Consider the following 16,802-nt stretch of genomic DNA (forward strand, 5'->3'; position numbering starts at 1 on the left):
TCCTCTGTGGAATGTGTTTGTAATAAAAATAAAATAATATTTTAAAACATAATTGTAAAGTACGTATCTGGGATAAATCTTTATTGGGAATCGAGTACGTATTAGTCAGATATGAGTATTATAAGTATGAATATATAATATGAATATAAGAAGAAGATAAAAATAGATTTTGATTTTGAACGTGGTTAAATATGTTAAGAATTTGTTTTAAATAAAAATAAAATTAAAAAAATAAGGGTTGCATCGGCCGGGAATCGAACCCGGGCCGCCCGCGTGGCAGGCGAGCATTCTACCACTGAACCACCGATGCTTGTGGAATGTTGTTATATTCATTTAACTTTCCACCGCACATTGCGATCTAAATTCTACTTGTTTTACTTTAAAACGTTGTAAAATTTATATCAAATTACATAGACATTTCTAGAACAAATAATTCTCTTTTATATACGTACATATATACAACATTTATATATATATGTATAATTGTAAAATCGTCAACGATTTGATTCATTAAAAAGCACGAATTAATTTACCCAAATTTGAAGTATCAATTTTCAAAATATTTGCATAATATTGGAAAAAAATCAAAAATCGTTAAATTCTCGTAACTGTGACGTCTTCATATAAAAACGATTTTCGAAGGAATATTTTAAGGAAAAATAATTAAAAAATATTTTTAAATTTATGAAAAAATACTTAAAAAAAAAAAAATTTCACAACCAATAGATATCACGAATAAGTAATATTGAATTATATATTTAAATTTCATATACTGTATATATACTTTAGCGTACTTTCGGACATCTATTTGTTTATGTATAGTAAATGCAACACGTGTCTCGGGGGATATTCAGCTATATATATTTTGCTTAAAATTGTTTACATTTTTTACGAGAAGAAAACACGTGATTTTTGTTTTGCATAATTGTTTCTATTCACTTCGCTGTAATACTCATTGTCAGTGCTATTTGTAACATTACATGGTTTGCACGAATAATCATTCTTAATTAAGCAAAACTCTTTTCTTCGAAACAAATTTTCTACAAACGATTTAGCGACGTTCACAAATATTTACGATTGACTTAACACATCATGTTTCCCAAATAATTCGCATTATTGCTTGTATCTTGAAAGGTATTATTCCTAGAATTTTTCTAATTATTTACAACTCACGTTCAAATGTTATGCGAATCGTATCGACAAGTTAATAAAACTTATTAAAATATCACTTTATTCGATCGATTTAACCGATCTATAAACAATTTCTTAATGATAATGAAACGTTAATGTTTCACGAACGAAATGATAAAAGAATTCGAGGAAACAAAAAGACTTCCTTGAAAATGTTGTTTGGTGGGATGGAAGGTTGATGGGTGGGATAAAAAATAAAAAAAAAAAAAAAGAAAGAAAAGAAAAAGAAGAGAAAAAAACACTCTGGGTAATAACTCTAGTTTTGGTGAATGCAGAGGCAACCGCTTGAAAACTTTCGACCACGTAGCAATATCAGGTTGATGGGAAAACGGAAGCCATAACTGAAAGGTTGAGTGGAGGGGATGTGTATCTGGATCCCATGTGCGAATTTATATATATATATATATATATATATATATATATAATACACATGCACGCACGTACACACAGACACAGACACACACACATATATATATATATATTTATATAGGGATGTACAGTTTCAATCGTTTTAAAGCCCCTACGTTCACCTGAGTTATAATAATTGCATAACACGCCGACGGCAGAGTTTGCGGTTACAAGGAGTGCCTTGCATTGTTACTCTAATTACAAGCCGCAAGTTTGTGTTAGGACAATGTGCAACGAACGGTTGGTACTTCGATGTTGAGGTTGTTCAGGGGTATAGGAAGTGGGGTTAGAGAGGGAGTAGAGATGAACGGGAAGGGAATGAGTCCGGACGAGCTCGTGGAACGGAACGAGTGTTCCGAGGGTAGGATTGCTGAGGTACTCCAGGTCAAGGGGTTAAAACGAAAGCCACTCGCTTTGTGCCAAACTTCGAATCCACTTCGGGCGTAAACGCTCGTTATCTCTGATCTCGTATCAACACCGTTCGTTTCTCAAAGTTTCCGTGATACAAGGAGAAATCAGGAATATTATAAATAGGAATGGACGACCGGAGCGAAGGGATTTTGAAAAAGGGAATATATCTTTGATTTAAAAGAAAAATAAATGAAGTAGGAGAAAAGAAGTATTTATTATAATCTTTGTGCAGTTGGATTATCCATTCATCTATTTGTCTGTATATATATATATATATTTTTTATTTCTTTATTATCATTAAGAGTAAATTAAAATTAAATTAATGTAGGAAGTTAATAATCTGATTTTCTTTCATTCTCGGACATTATCGAAAGTAATCGATGACATCTCGCGTAACTTAACGATTTGATCATTGATTTAAAGTAGACGTTTTTATATCTAGTTGTGTCATCTACATGTATATTTTCTTTTTTCTTTTCTTTTATTTATTTATTTATTTTTTTTTTTTATTATTATTATTATGGGTAGCGAAAAATTAAAGGGAGAGTGGAGAACTATAATAAGCCGATCTTTTTTCATTCTCGGACGTTATCGATAGTAATCGATGACATCTCGTATAACTTACCGGGTTGATTTAAGATCGATAAAGACGGGAAAGAAAGGACACACTTCTATTCGAGCAAACCGGTATGATTTATCTTCTAGCTGGAGGACAGGAATGTGATTAATGATTCGCGTCAATGCAATTTCTTAATAGGAAAGTAAAAAAGGAAGAAAAGAAAAAAAGAGAGAGAGAAAAGGAAGGAATATAAAAATCTCGAATTCATTCGATAAGCACACACAGATTACTTACCTACTTACTTACTTACTTTACTTACTTACTTACTTACTTACTTTTTATCAAACTATAGCGAAATAATTAATCATGATATTTTTCTTTCTCTCTTTCTTTTCTTTTTTTTTCCTAATACATTTTATTGTTAAACGGTGAAATAGCTCAGAGCAATTTAAAAAGAGGACACTACTACTTAAATGTCCTTCTCGAATCCGTTAGACGATCGATAATCCTTGAAGAAAGATCCTTTTGCCATGAGGGAAGTAGTATCGAAGGTTGTTTGACCAGTCCAACACACAAAGAGGCTTTACCATCGCTTCCAAAACTGTCTCCAAAACATTTACGCTCCCTCCTCTCCACCCTTCCCTCACCCATCTCCCTCTTTCTGATTCTTCATCCTTTTTCCCTTCTTTTCTACTTATTCCTATTATTCTTTTTTTCCTTCTTCCTTTTTACTTTTTCTTCTTCCATCTTGGAATCGACGATGACGATCTTAAGCCTTCGAAAAGAGGCTTACGATGATTGACGGCAGACTCGAGCCTGAGTATTACCAAACGTTCCTTGGATTGACGTTTTACATGGCCGTTCTCGCATATTAACTGACTTAACTTACTCCTCCTCTTCGTTGCAACTTCTCTCTCTCTCTCTTTCTCTCTCTCCTTTTCTTGATCTGTTCTCTAAGCTCAATCGTTTATATTCGATTCAGAGAATCTCAAAATTCTTTATTCTATCTATCTTTCGCTGTTTCAAAAAAAATAAAAAAATAAATAACAGAAAGAAGTATCTCGTTCGTCATTAGTTCGATTATTTATAAATCGAACGTTCACATAACTAATGAGATGAACGTACGTAACTCATCAGAAATAAATAATAAATTGATTTAATATTCTCCATCTTTGTTGAGAGATTTCATAAAATTATTTTTTATTTTGATTGTTCCAATGCTCCGTTCGATACCGAAATACTTTTATCCGTATGTCACGAACGTCGTTGACAAGAGAGCAGTCGTCCCAGAGTCACGGATTAGATCTTTCATGATTCCGAATGCAGAGATCGATAATCCCTATGGAATCTCTTTCTTTCTCTTTCTCTCTCACTCTGCCTCTTTCTATTTTTTTTCTGTCTCTCTCTTTCTTTTTCTATATATATATGTATATCTATCTATCTTTCAAAATGTCATCAGACGCTATTAGCCTTTTGAATCTTTTAAGACTGTCCTTCACGATTAGGCCGATTCGACGAATACTAGTAAAAACTCTTTTTTTTCTTTGATCCTTCGATGAAAGAACGAGATTAAAGATGCATCATAGTAAATAGAAAAATGAAAATATTTTCTATAGATTCGATCGAATAAACGTGACTATCGAATAATATTATTACTAATACTGATAATAATAAAAAGAATAATAATAATAATAATAATAGTAGTAGTAGTAGTAGTAGTAGTAGTAATAGTAATAATAATATCGTTTTACAACGTACTGTTTAATATTTCCTTTTTCTTTTCTATTTCTCTCTTTTTCTCTCTCTTTCTCTCTCTTTGAAAGAACAGCTGAGAATTTGCTTTGAGGAAAAGAATTTTTCGATACTCTTGAGATTCTCTCTGAATATTTTGCCCGGAGACAAGATGCACCTACCATGTTTAAATATAGGTACGTTCCGATAGCGATCTTTTCACGGACAATTTGCCACGGGCGGTCAAGTTGGTTCTCCTTTAAACTTTCATTACCGGTGCATCGGAAAAACTTTTGTCCGCTTTAGCCGCAGCTTCGGAAAAAGATTTTCTCTCTCTCTCTCTCTCTTTCTCTCTCTCTTTATGCCCTTTATCGACCAAGTACCACGTGCTTTTGTCGGTTCGTAGAAAAGGATTAACAGCGGCTTTTCCTGGATTTACAGTTGTACGATACTCATTGATATATATATATATATATATATATATATATATACACACACACATCCACACAAGTCGGATCATGTACAATCTTATAGAATGGTTTTATCATTGGAATTTGTACTGGATTTGGCAAAGGATAATAACATTTTATTTCTCTTCGTAATATTCAAATCCTGTTATCGATATTAGTATCCTTTTTTTTTCATCTATCTTTCTCTCTCTCTCTCTCTCTCTCTCTCTCTCTCTCTCTCTCTCGTCTTTTTCCTTCTTTTTTTTCGGAATCGCGCGATCATTATCGCATTAAGAAAAATAAACGAGATCGTATGAAAAGCGCGGAGAAAAAGGAGGAGGATAAAATCTTTTGAACGTTGAAATTTTTTACCGGGCTTAACAAAGGGATATAATCATTTTTGATTTTCCCTTTGTAAAAGTTTCGTATCCTGTTATCGATATTAATATCTTTTCTTTTTTCGTTTTCTTTCTTTTTTCTTTTTGATAGTCACATGATTAATATCGCATTAAGAAAAAAAGAGAAAAGAAATAAAAGAAAAATAAAATAAAATAAAATAAAATAAAATAAACGAGATTTGATCGAAAGGAGTGGGCTATAGAAATCTTTTCTTTTTTTTTTTTTTTCCTTTTTTTTTCGGACGTCGGGTATTAACGTCGAAATTTTTACTGGATTTAACAATAGATATAATCACTTTTGATTTCAAATCCTTTGTAACTTTCAAATTCGGTTATCGATATTCAGAATCCTTTTTCGAAGTCACGTGATTATTATTGCATTCAGAAAATAAACGAGATTGGGAGAAAAGTAGATGAAAAGTTTTGGTGAGAGCGAACGAGTATTTCTTTTGTGGAAAAGAATCGGGAGAGGAGAGGAGAGGAGAGGAGAGGAGAGGAGAGGAGAGGAGAGGAGAGGAGAGGAGAGGAGGGGAGAGGAGGGGGAGGGAGGTGATGTTGGAACGAGCTGGTTTCGTTTCGATGTCTGCGCGAAGTCAGAGAGAAAGAGAAAGAGAAAGAGAGAGAGAGAGAGAGAAAGAGTGAAAGATAGAGAGATAGAGAGGAGAAACGGGAGGCCACAAATTTAATCTAGGCACGTTATGCGAACCGGGAGTTGCTGCCGTCTCCGCGTAATAAAAGAATCAGAGACAACGTTCCCTGGAATCAAAGTGAAAACGTCGCATATCCGAGGACGACGAGATTAATATCTCTCAAGCGTCTCCCCTCTTTTCTCCACTCGGCACGTCCACCATAGAATCCCTCTGTCTTTGCCAGGTGAACGTTTAGATATAAGACCAGGTGGAGATTTTGTTGAATTAAAAGATTTTTTCTGTTTTTTTTTTACTGGTCTGGGTCAATGAGAAATAAGGAAACGAACGAACGCATTTACGATGACGGTTTAACGACGAGATAACAGGATAAACATTATTTTTACGTTAGTACTTATTTACTTAGATGGGATTATCTTGGGCAAATTTTTAATTGGATTTGTTTTTATGATATTATCAATGTTTAGATACGTTTTGGAGTATCGTATAAGATGAAAACCTTTCTTTCTCTCTCTCTCTCTCTCTCTTTCCTTTTTTCTTCCCAATGGTATTTTTGCTTCTACGACAAGTAAAAAGTTCTGTAAAAGTATTTGAAAGTTCGAAGATACGCGAAGATGGAGGACATTGATTTCCCGAAGGTGCAAACATTGCCGGCGACGTTTTATATCGAAAGTGAACGATGTCATGGTAGAGATAAAATTCCTTTATTATTATCTTTTTCTTTTCTTTTCTTTTTTTTCTCTTCTTTTTTTTCTGTTTCTTTTACTTTTCTTTCTCTTGCTCTTTTTGTTTGACGTTTAGATATTAAGGACAGAAAAGAATGGGTAGGATTTTATAGACACAATTAACTTATTCCATACTCCTTGAAATAGCGTAACTTTGTTCTGAGCATTTGTTTCTTTGAAAGTAAAAATAACAAAGATATCTGAAATGATAATTTACTCGCTCTGTACATGTAAGACATACTTACATTACTAAATATTTCATATTTAATTAATATGTTAAGCGTTAAGTAATATGGAAAAGGTAATCTCGCAATTACATAATTTCTCACTATAATTCTGAGAATATATTTAAGTAGAGTGTAAAATCGCGAGGTCATTCTTCCTTCTCTTTTATCTTCTTTCCTTTTCTTTTTTCTAGTCTTTCTCTCGGCCAGTTCGCGTTGAAATTTCTACGCAGAGAAATGAAAAAATTCGAGGGAAGGGGGTAGAAAAAAGAAAGAAAGAAAGAAAGAAAAAAGAAAGAAAGAGAAAATAAAGAGAAAAAAAAAAGGAAATCGGTAAAAACTCATTAAATCCGAGAAGCCGTAAGGAAATAAAAAAAGAAAAAGAAGGAAGAAAAAAAAAGTAAAAGAGAGAAAAAAAGGAAAGTTCGGGAACTAAAATCTTCGTAGCGTCATATATATATTTTTTTTAACAAGAATCAACCCCTACTCTTATACCTCCACCTTCTCTTTGCCATCCCACCCCTTGCCTCCCTCTTTGCTCCATCCTTTCTCCATTCCATCACTATCGTCGTAGCTATCGTATCCGTATATATATATATATATATATATATATATATATATATATATATATACGCACACATACTTACACACGCACACTATATCTTTCTACTCATACATATAGATTCCATGCAAATTACGCAGCGGCCGGAACAAAAGCGATGAATAAAGATATCGTCCCTTTCTGCTGGCGGCGAACATGTACAGGGGTGGCAGGTTCACTTCCGTGAAAGTTCGCGGCTTTACCATTGGACAGGAGCTGCTTTTGCTAAATTGTCGTTGTCTAGTCGATACGAGTGTCTTTCGGTACTGTTTCCCTTTACCACAGTTACGAAGTCTAGAGATATCAAAATTGATGAAAAACATTAAAGGGAATCCGAAGATTGGTATATGAAAAAGTAACTTTTGATAACTTTGACTTCTCCTATACACACACACACACACACACATATATATATATATACATATTGGATCAATATAACTTTCTCTCAGTTATCGTATCGGTATCCTGAATTTTAATTGAACATTGCCTTGCTGAATTTTTGATAATCTCATTAGGAACGCGTATAAACCAGACTTGTAGGTATTAATATCGAGGACGTGAGAAAAGTAAAGATAACCAGACGATATTGGAATAATCGGTTGGTTCGATTGCTCGATCGTATGGTTAGTATGCAAAATATGAGATAGATGGTAGAAGTTATAAGAGAGAACTCGGTTAACCACCAGTATTCCTGGCATGGTCACGTGCTTTTCGAGAATTCTCTGCTTCCTCCACGTTGAATTCCACGTCTCTCGATCGCTGAAGATCCTCATGGCGAGATAGCCGAATGTTTCGCGGTACGAAACGTGTTCATCGGCAACCACAACCGGAAGATCGAGATAAGATGCTAGTGGAACAGAAAAGAGAGAGAGATATAGAGATAAAGATAGAGATAGAGATAGATATATATATAGAGAGAGAGGGAGAGAGAGAGAGAGAGAAAGAGAGAAAGAGAGTGGAGATAGAAAAGGCTGTCCTCTTTGCATAATTTGCAGTCCGAGGAAATGGCGAAACTAATGAACCGTTAAACGAGACTGCCTTTTAAGTTATGCCGCAAGCTCGACTCGAGTCAACTCGATAGAAGAGAGAAATGGAAATAAATTCACGGAAGGGATCTCTATTCCAAGTTGAACGACTACCTCTGCTGGTTCTCAGAAATTGAAATTCAATTTCGAATCGAGCATAAGTTTGTCCATGCTTTTAATGGAGTATCCAGGAGATCAACTAACTACCTCCCTCTTTCTCTATCTACCTCTCTCTCTCTCTCTCTCTCTCTCTCTCTCTCTCTCTCTCTCTCTCTCTCTCTCTCTCTCGATTTTCCTCCTTTTCCATTTGGGAATACGAAATTCTGTTTTCTTGACTGATGAGTTCTCGTGCCGTACGCTTGGGGCTTCGTTTTCAAGATCGATTGGTCATACGAATGAGCCAGCCAGATGTCTACGTGCTCTTCATAAATATCCGACGATGAGATAGAAAGATATTCGGTGAAACGTACGATGAAAATTTCTATGTTGATTTGTCACGCTTATCAGAGGAAAAGTCTGTTGGATTATCGCAAAGAGGAAAAAAACAGAGAACGAGAGAGAGAGAGAGAGAGAGAGAGAGAGAGAGAGAGAGAGAGAGAGAGAGAGAGAGAGAGAGAGAGAGAAAATGAGAAAAATAGAAAAGGAAAGGAATAGAGAAAGAAGTAAGAGGAGCCGTTTTTTGTTCGAGCCGTAAAAATGATGATTGGGAAGTTTTCAACGATGATGACAAAGAGGACAACTGGAGGTCAACGTGATGTATCGCCCTTCGTGATTTAGGATGAGCCTATGTCGTTCGCGCGTGCACGCTCCTCCGACATTTATTATTGTCTTTCGAGAGTCCGACATGTTTATTATGATTGCCAAGCGTACGTTGAAGTTTCTCTGTAGTCACAAGCATGTAGAATACGTGCTATGTGGTGAACGAAGGAGAACGATGGAGAAGTCCTCGACGACTGGATCGAATCCCATGAGCTTTCAATTTAACCATTGCCGATGGTTACGTCAACTTCTCGCTATAATGGTCTAACAATTCCTGTTGCTATAGAATATAAGAGCTCACCATTTTCCAATTACGTCTTGTGGTCCTCGTGGTTTGCTTAAGTTAAAGTTTAGAAAATAAATGATCGAATGAGAATGATGAGATAGGATATCGCTTAGAATATAGATGTCGAATTAAACATCTTTCTAATCGTCTAATCGTTTAGTCCAAATTGTTTCTTTAATAGTTAGGAATTATTCTCCACGAGGTCTTTATTCGTTAAGAAAAAAAAAAAAAAAAGAGGAAAGTAACAGAAGAATAAAAAATCAAGACAAATGAAAAAAGAAAAAAAAGAAGAAGAAGAAGGAGGAGGAACAGGAGCGAGTTTTCAGCCTTGAAAATTCCGCTCACGGTTTGTTTGCAAGGGCCAGAGCCCAATCCCAGCACCCTTTATGCCATTTCGCAGCTGCAGGCAACGCCAAGTTACGTTGATATGCAGAGTGCGGATGCCAATAAACTTCCGTGGGTAGCGCACTAGCAACACCGCAGCAACGTCCTAGAAAATCGCGTTTCTACGATACGCCAAAGTGTGGGAAAGCTGGGAAAGCTTGAAAACGCAAGAGCCGGATTATTAACCTCATTCGAAGCTCGTAATTTCCAAATTTTCTCTTTGCCCAAATTTTATAAAGGAAGTACTGTTTCTTCTTCTTCTTCTTCTTTCTTTTTCTGTCTTTTTCCCATACAAAGTATTTCTTTAAAGTTAGAAAAAAGAGAGAAACTTTTATTAAAATTATTATTATTATTATTATTATTATTATTATTATTATTATTATTATTATTATTATTATTATTATTATTATTATATAGTTACTATTATTTTTTTATTCTTCTCACCTTGATTTAGTGATAATTAGCAAATAAGGATCTCTTGAAAGAAATAGTTTTTCTCGAAGTGAAGATTCGTGTCGTTCAATTTATACGTCGACGCAATTTTTTCTTATTATTTCCTCGAATGTTAGATTCTTCGAACGTAGAATCATTTTAAGAGGATTCGTCTTATGATCACTTTTTTTTTTCACTTTAACTCTAACGTTCCAATTGTAATTGGTAAAAATTGATAGAACTGGTAGAACTTTTATTTTGTCATTCTATTTATTCTTATTTATTATTATTGTTTTTATTACGAATTATTCTTTGTATTACACTGTTATTACGTTTGCGAGTTCATAGTAATTATATTTAATGCTTAAGGTAAATAAAAAAAGAGTATCGGAATAAAATAGGATAAAAGGATTGAAGGACTGCTAAGAGAGAATTCATCGACACTCAACGATACTCTCGTTTGGATCCGATCATTGGATTCTTTCGAGAGTCCTGATCGCATTACCAGTGTACCGTTGCCCTCTCTTTAAAGAGGGATCCGGTAGAGGAGGAAGTACTTAAAACATCGATAGTTACGTTCATTCATGGTAGTACGGCTTATGAACTCTCGATTGATCATGGACGAATGGTCAAAGCTAATTACAGTGAAGTAGCGTCCTCCTGCTCGAGATGCATTCATTCAAAATCATCGATTCGTTACGGCTTTCAGATTCTACGATTATCTTGCTCGATTGATTATGGATCGAAATGATTTAGAGTCTTGTTTGTTTTGTAGAAAATTTATTGCTCATTTTTCTTTTTTTCCTTTTTTTTTTCTTCCTATCTCTTCTCTTTAATTTTTTACTTCTTTTTAATTTTTACAATTTTATATACATGTGTGTGTGCGTTGTAGTGTTTTTTTTTTTTTTAAGTTCTTGTATAAATTAATTACACATTTTTTATCACTTTTTTTTCTTTTATATCTATAGTAAAATTATTTTTAATTTCTTTCATTATCATTATTATTATTGTTGTTATTATTATTATTATTATTACTGTTTTTATTATTATTATTATTATTATATACACATACATATGTACACATATTAATTCAGTTAAAAAATAGTCAAGTATTACTCCACCGGTGGATATGAAATCTAATTTTGTTGGAGGTAATTAATATTCACCATCTCTTTTTCTCTCTTTTTCTTTCTTTTTTTTTTTTTTCGAAGAGACTTTGGAACAATGTCCAGGGTGATAATAAATCGAATTATACGAGAACGTCCGAGACGAATTTTTTTCGTTTCGGGATGGGCGAAGCTCGCACAAAGTGATTCACTTTGTTCGAGGAGCGAGTAAAATTGACGATACGCCTTCGATCGTCGAGTAACGTGCGATCGTTTCGACGGTAGAACGATAACGATCAGGACAAACCTGATTAATTCTCCGATAAATCATCGCTGGTGCCGCGGCGAGAGCTTCATCGGGGGGTGTTTTGCCCGTTTCTTATTTTTACAATGTTGCTGCACGTTAATGAAAAGCTAATCTCTCTGTTCGGCCATTAATCATCGGTGTCATGGCGTCGTATAATGATCCGGTCGAGTCAGAACGCGTCCGTGCAACTTTGTTCCTATGTTAGTAGTCGACATTTATCAATTCTCTCTCTCTATCTCTCTCTGTCTCTCTCTGTCTTTGCCTCTGTCTCTGTCCTTCTCTCATTATCATGATAAAAATTATAAAAAAGAAATTTGCATTAATTGTATAGGGCTAATTGTGATCGACAATAGAGATTTATCTGATATCATTATTAAATTATAATCTTCGAATCAAACGTTCAAATAAAAGAAAGAAAGAAAGAAAGAAAAAATAACGAATACAAATCCGCTAACAAGTTATGCATTATTAATTGTGACAACACGATGACGAAATGTAGGTTAACAAATTCGTTAATTGTCCTATTTGCAAGGGAAAAAAAGGGGGAAAAAAAGAGAGAGAGAGAGGGGAAGAGAAAAAGTTACCATATAAAATTTTTTACTTTATTTCCAATATTTCAAAGGCACTGTTCATATTAAAAACATTTCAGTTCTCGTATTTCTATATTAAGCCATGTAAACTGGTTCGTCGTATTCTCTGTATCGTTTCATTCGATATACATATACACGCATATATATATATATATATATATATATATATATATATATATATGTATATATACATACACGTGTGCACGTACATTTTAACCTGGTATACGCGTAACGCACCTCCATTTGACGTTATCACGAGGCCAGCACAGCGTGCAGAAGCGTCAATAGCGGTTATGCTAGTACAGTATGGCTACGCGGAAGAACGCGATAGCTACCGAGTAAGCTACCTTTTTCGAAACAAAGTAGCAGGAAGCTTTCAGAGTCATCATGCATATTGATTTTGAAAAAAAAAAAAAAAGAACTTTGCAACCTGCATTAGCTTTCATTCGCATGATCCTCTCCCTTGTTAATATTCATTTTTATTTCTTCTTGTTTTTTTTTCTTTCACTTTTTTTTCGTCTATGCATGCGTGCGTATACGTATGTGTATTTTTATTTAGCAGAATTTAACCCAGATTTCTTTTTTAATTGAATTTAGAGAAAAAAGAACAGCGTATGAGTTTATCGATATGCATTTCGATTGAAACAAACGTGTAGATATTTGATGAAATTTTATAGATATTATTTATGTTATTTTGAGAAATTGGAAGATATTATAAGAAGATATTATAAAGTAATTAATTACATTTGAGGATGCTACGATCCTCGGAAGAATTTATGAAAGGGGACGGAGAAACATTTGTTAAAAGTTAGTTCCTGCCTTTTTAAAATCCACTTTGTTGCATGTTCCATTTTCTTGTACGAGCTTCGGCTCGTTTTACTCGCGCCACGATTGCATCCTTTAGTAAAATAGTGAAATGAAAACACGAGAGAGGATCGTAGAGAAACGTTAGAGAGAAGGGAAGTACTCAAATGGTATAGCTATGGAGTTCGAATAAGAGCGTGAAAGCTTTTTCTCTCTCTCTCTCTCTCTCTTTCTTTCTCTATCACATATGTTGAACTAACTCGAGTATTCGCCAAACCTACAAGATCATGGTTATTTGTCAGTGTGGAGTATATCTGCAATCGAGATACCACATATATATCTAGGTTTCTTTGCGATCTTAACAACTTTTAATAATATTTCCTTTAACTCGGTTGGATTTCAATTACAAATCGTTTTCTTTTTTTCATTTAATTTCAACCCAATGGACGTCACTTTTCGATACTTAATAAACAATTTCGAAAGTGTATTTAGAGATTTACATATATCGTTGTATACATATAAATACAATTTTTTTTTCCACAAATGTATATATATTTACACACACATATATATGTATGTATGTATATACAAGTTAAATATATACGATTCACGTTGAATGGAAATAAACGAACGAATCTAGGGAAATTTCATTAATTAAAGGACAACATGCATGAATGGAATACCAAAGAGTACGAAGCAGATAGAGACAGAAACAGAGACAGAGACAGAGAGAGACAATGGGTTGGAAGGGGAGAAGATGGGCTAAATGGAGTCGTTACACGGTCTGTCTTAACGTGGCCGCGATAAATCAGTAGCCATGGCTGCAAGCACCGTAAACGAGAACCGATTGGTCATCCTAGCATGATAGACGATGGAGAATAGTCAGTTATCCTCCGGGGACATACATCGTTCGGAGTAATTGAAACGTGTCTCCGCGGTATTATTTATTGCCTCGCGTAAATCGAATTTACCTATATATTCTGTCTGTGTATTTGTATATGGACGTATCTATACATATGTATTTAAATGGTGACACAAAAGTAGTCTCGAAAAAATGTGTAGCACGTTCTCCAGCGTAAATCGAATTTACTTATATATTCAATATCTGCGAATGTGTGTTTCTGTATACACATATACGAAACGATGCATATTTAAACGGTGATAACAAAATGGTATCAATAAGATGAATTATGTCCTCTGTATGAAAAATTGTTAGAAATGTTGCATTGTCATCAATTTTTATCTTGTCCTTTCGAATTCGACAAGTGTTTTCTTTTTTTTCTTTCTTTTTTTTTTAACGCACGTTACTTCCACCATTTTTTTTCTTTTTTTTGCTTTAGATAAAATCTTTCACTCCTTTTGTCACTTCTATCTTTTCTTTTTTTCTGATTTCATAACTTCAATCGTTATGCACCATCGACGGCTCGATTTCACGCAATTCGATTACCCTCACCCTTCTCTTTCGTCGAATTTCACCCTTAACACGTATCTCTATCGTATCGCGAGGGTATCTTTCTCATATCAATCAGATTGATTTATGCTTGTATTGCTAAGGTATATTTTTCCTTTATCTTTCTTTTTATATATATATATATATATATATATATATATATATATATATCGTATAATATTATGACACGCAGATATCGTGTCGTTTTATATTTATTTTCATTCGAAAAATTTTTCTTTTCTTCGCTTCTCACGAGAGAAGAAAACTTACCAAGTTGAACCGGTAACGAAGAAAGCAAGAAAAGAGAAAGGAAGAAAAAGGATAAATGTAGAAAAAGCGTCGAAGTGGAAGTATAAATATCGGATTTATCGGTGCACGTACGATAAAAACTCAGCATTTGCATTAGGCAAAAGGTTCTCGAAGGCTTTGGTACAAAGCGAAAAATACGGCTGCAGTTTCTCGTGCTCGACGGAAGCAAGAACACGAATTTCCGGATGGGATGGGAAATTCGTGTGCGGTCGAAGGACCACGAATGGCTAGTGGCTGGGTGGGTCGACTCACGAATTCTACGGACAAATATACGGTCGTGCGAGCGCGAAATTCTCGCGACCTTCTTTTACTCAACGATTTCAACGTTCGAGAAATTTTACAGATCTTCTTTTTCTTTTTCTTTATTTTTTTTGATAAGGAAAAGAAAAAATGAAAAAGGAAAAAATATACTCGCATAAAATGTAATATAGATTTATAAATATTAATTTTCCTCTCGAAGGATTATATAAAAAGTATCAATTTTTTTTTTTACTCGCGAAAGATCGTAGCCGGTCGAAAGGAAAAAAAGAGAAAAGAAAAGGAAAAGGAAAAGACACGCACAAAAAAGAAAAGAAAAATCGTTCGATCTTATCAGAAATAACATTTTTGTTTCGAATTTTCTTCTGGCAAGCTCGTTTCAATTTCGTTTTATTCATACGGCCCAATAAATCGTGTTGTACTATAGCTTTGATAGATCCTTAACGATCGTTACACTCGAGCTCTTTCCATTCGAGTCGCGACGTTGAATCGAAGGAAAACGAGAGGAACGTTGGAAAGAAGAAAAAGAAAAAGAAAAAGAAAAAGGAAAAGAAAGAGAAAAGGAAAAAGAGGGAGAAAAAGAAAAAAAGAAAGAAAGAAAGAAAGAAATAGAAAGACTGGGACCCGAGAACGGGTGCTCGTTGTGATAAAGTTTCGCGATTTTTCCCACCACAGGAATATAAACAGGTTCTCTGGAACGAATTTTCTCGCTGGTCTACGGCACCCATAGAAAATCTACGACAATTCAGGCGTGGCTCGACGTATCCAAAAGAGAGAAAGAGAGTGAGAGAGAGAGAGAGAGAGAGAGAGAGAGAGAGAGAGAGAGAGAGAGAGAGAGAGAGAGAGAATAAAGAGAGAGATGGCAATTGTGAGGATGGTGAGACATGAACAGAATGAGATAGAGAGAGAGAGAGAGAGAGAGAGAGAAGAAGAAGAAGAGAAACGTAGGAAAAAAGAAAAATACTGGATGAAGGGGAAGAAAATGCCATGACGGAGAAGAAAAGGATCAGTGCTTGCGCTCCTCGTCGGGGTTCAATTCCACGTGAAAATATTTTCGAGAACTAAAAAAAAATATATATATATACATGTGATATGTCACCACAAAGACTTTTATTCTTTCCGATATAAAATTAAAATTTTCCTTTTTTTAAATAATTAAGCACAACAAAATTGCTTATTTAATAAATAAAAATCAATCTTCCTAGAGAACTTTTTAATTATCTCTTTTTAATAAATTATAAATTAAGAGACGTCATTTTGTTTTTAAAATTAGAAAATTATATGTTTTTTCATGTCTATTCACAGTGTTCGTTAAATAATTAATACGAAAAAGACAATGATATTAATGATGAAATTAATTTATTCGTAACAGTTTACGTGAGCCATCTTGTATAATATATGATATATAGAAAGAATATGTTAGGAAGATGCAGAGAAAGAAGGATAGACGATTAATGGAATATCTCTTTCTCTGTCTATCCTTATCGATTCTTCTCCAATCCCAATAATTTTCTCTTGTCTGTTTTTTCTTTCTCTTTTTATTTCGTAGTTTGGAACTTTTGTTCGTCTATTTGGGAACGGTCAATGGTTCGTTAAAAAGGTTTAGATCGTTAATTCGAAGTTCTAACAATTAAGTAAGACTTATTTAATCCCATTGATAACAATAAATGTAGACATATTAACACGTTCAATATTAAACGATAAAAATTTACTTTACCATCCGAAACATTTTCTAATATAATAATTGT

The 16,802-nt window shown here is 34.2% G+C and overlaps 1 protein-coding gene and 1 non-coding gene across 8 annotated transcripts in view; one reads left to right on the forward strand and one right to left on the reverse strand.

Moving 5' to 3' along the window:
• The window catches only part of LOC127063248 (mannosyl-oligosaccharide alpha-1,2-mannosidase IA-like), a 205,951-nt gene that overhangs the window by 27,615 nt on the left and 161,534 nt on the right, over positions 1-16,802 (forward strand). The gene's annotated exons all lie outside the window — the stretch shown is intronic.
• Positions 240-310, reverse strand: Trnag-gcc (transfer RNA glycine (anticodon GCC)). The gene has a single exon. It is a non-coding gene; the product is annotated as a tRNA-Gly (tRNA).

Source organism: Vespula vulgaris, chromosome 4, assembly GCF_905475345.1.
Source record: "Vespula vulgaris chromosome 4, iyVesVulg1.1, whole genome shotgun sequence".
Classification (NCBI taxonomy): domain Eukaryota; kingdom Metazoa; phylum Arthropoda; class Insecta; order Hymenoptera; family Vespidae; genus Vespula; species Vespula vulgaris.